The sequence below is a fragment of the Penaeus chinensis genome, chromosome 12 (assembly GCF_019202785.1).
Source record: "Penaeus chinensis breed Huanghai No. 1 chromosome 12, ASM1920278v2, whole genome shotgun sequence".
NCBI lineage: Eukaryota > Metazoa > Arthropoda > Malacostraca > Decapoda > Penaeidae > Penaeus > Penaeus chinensis.
This window is the reverse complement of record NC_061830.1, coordinates 23,036,745-23,039,692: the sequence shown is the minus strand read 5'-3', so window position 1 is coordinate 23,039,692 and position 2,948 is coordinate 23,036,745.

Genomic DNA, 2,948 nt, shown 5'->3' with positions numbered 1-2,948 from the left:
GCTAATTCTCTCCACCAGAGTCACAGTGGCCAGGATGAGGTCTAGGACCCTTCCTCTGACATGCGTCAGTTCTTGGGTATTGAGAAGAGCAATCTCAGGGAATGTCTCAAGCACATTGGCTATGTGATGGCCAGTCACATCCGGTGCCCTGCAGGGAGCCAGGATGGGGTGGTGTGCATTGAAGTCTCCCCCTGAGATCACTCGGTAAGGTGCTGTAGTAGCACAGACCAGGCTGATGTCTAAGCTCCTACAGTTTGGCCAGCTGTACACATTGTACAGTTTAAGGGGTCCCTCGGCCAGGTGATTCTCAACAGCAAGAAATTCAACATCGTCTCCACAGTGCGGTGCATCGGCTATTGCGGAGCAGGGGATTGTTGCTCTGACCAGGGTGATGAAGCCTCTTTTGCCAACTGTGTGTGGCAGCATGAAGACATGATACCCTGAGAAGTGAACAGTCTCCACTGTTAATGTCTCCTTGAGTATGACAATGTCAATGCTCCTTGATCGCACTATAGAGTGGAGGATAGCATTCCTTGAGGAGAAGCCATTGATGATCCACTGTAGTATGCTTAGTTTGTGTGTTATGATGTTACTTGGTGTTAGTTACAACAGAGACGTCATTATATTTGGATTGAGAGGTGATGGAGAATGACAACTCCATTATGAAGTCCTTGCTGATTGAAGGATCTTCATCTGTTTTTGGGCTGTTTGTCAGGCTTCCTTCCCTTCAGGACTGCAACAGTCTGGGGCATTGCCGTCATGGTGACCGTGACTGCCTTCTCTGCCTCTTCATTCGACCTCCCCAAGGCTGTTGCTACTGCAGTGACTGCAGCAGTCAACGGGAGAGTCATATCTTCCTCAACAAAGAGGAGATGATCATCTCTTGGGGAAGGTTTTGTAGTGCTCTTTGAACCTTTATTCCTGTGGTTCTTTTATTTGCATAGCTTGGAGATATCCGGTGTCGGCTGGGTAGCAGCTTCCTTCCTCTTAGGAGGTCAGGAAGCCTTTTCTCTTTTATTCTGTCCCCAGACATAGGTGCCTAGGGAGTAAGAACAAAGTCTGGTCACTTTTTAGTAACCTCTTATCACCTGAGGGCCGCCTCTTTCCTGACAGAGCAAGCCAGGCACCAGGTATGATGACTCTTGGCACAGATGGAACATTTGGCCGTTGTGTCCATCTGTTCCTCCTTGTATGCCTTAAGGCACACCTTTGTTGTGTGCCTTGCTACAAACACCACATTTAGGCTTGGCTGTGCAGCTACCCTGGTGGTGACTGTATTTTTGGCATTTCCTCCCTTCCAACGTTTTCTGCAGGAAATTCAGGGTAGGTTGGTCTTAGGGCACAATAATCATGCCCTGGTCTCTGGCAACCCGGATCGACAACCAGATTTTTCTTTGCATCTCCAATGCTCTGACCAGTTGATAGGCATTGTCGAAGCCTTCGGGTTTAGAGAGAATCTTGAACTGAGGGAAACACCTAGGTGGTTCAGGCTCTCCTTCAGAGTCTGTCTCCGGCCACGGTCGTGTCGGTCCGCCCTTTCGGCTTTGGGCTTTGGTCATAGGAGCAGCAGCTTTTTCGGCTGGTTCAGCTTGTGCTCCCATCTCAGTCAGGGAGGACATCTGAGGGGAACTAAGAGGCCTCCCTGGCTTGGCTGCAGTCCTTGAGAGGCCAGCACAAGAGTCAATCTGTTGGACAATTTGATGGATATACATGTTTGTGGCTGATGGTTTCTCAGTCTTGTCCATTTTGGCAGCAGGTGTGACAGTCAAGCTGTGCTTGGGGTTTTCTTTTCCCACCAGGAGGCACATATGGCTTCAGGGTGACTGCCGTGGTCTGGGCCTTGCATGGGTCATCAACTTCAGTCGCTGTCTGTGGAGATTTTTTGTTTGTTTTTCCATGTATTGGACAGATTCTTCATCCTCTCACGCCCCCACCCACCATGGAGTCCAACAAGGGGAAGCTGAATGTTAGGGCCATTGTCTAAAAGCTACAGGGGTGGTGAGAAGATATACACAGCCAATAGCCATTGTAACGGCACTCACGGGTCAGTGTGAGTGCCAACGGCGGCATGACTGCCTGACCCTAGCCTCCCGAAGGAGACCAGCTGATTGGCCTGACTGAGCCAGAATCAGGCCACCTGTCTTGCTGAAATAGAGGACCAAAGTTTGTTTTGCCTCAGTAAAGGAGGAGAGGAACTGTGCCTTTTCAAAGTGAATCCCTCTTCCCTCTGACACAGCCACCCAAAGGCTGTTCACCTCAGTGAGGGAAGAGAGGTCCTGCACCTGTTCAAGGTTCCTTCATCCCTCTGAAACAGTAACTCAAAGGCTGATTCACCACAGTGAGGGATAGGAACTACCTTTTGTGGCGGTTCCTGTGGTGGGACGAGAAAACAGTGTTCTGTCTAGAAGGAGATAATTAGACAGAACGAAGGTGAGGTGGCTGAGGGCTGAGGGCTCCTACCTGTCTATTCGTTCCTATGAGGAAAAAAACTAGTGTGGCAGTCATCAGATGGTCTGCCATGCCAGTCCCTAGCAAATAGAATGGCAACTCTCTGCACACCGTAAGACAGTCACACTATGGCCCCCCACACACACACCCTTCCCTACAGGAGGTAAAGGTCTGTCCACGTCTGAGCACGAGCCCAAACATGGAGTCCAATTCACCAGGTGTGCAGTTATCTTAATGCCGAAAAATGCTTATAGGAAAGAATTGGCTATAGGGCACGAAGCTAATTTCAAGCACTTAGAATCGCGGCAGCAACGAAGGGTGGGCGCGAAACAACCAGGGTATCACGCAAGGGCCAAGGCCTAGTTTGCTGTGGAGGAAGTCCAATGCGTTTTAAACCACCCAAGCAAAAACCTTGAGACTGAGAGGTCCTGAGAGCCCTTGGTATTTTCAGGCCGATTGCCAACCGCTGCGCCCCGTCTAACATCTTCTCTGAGCGGTTC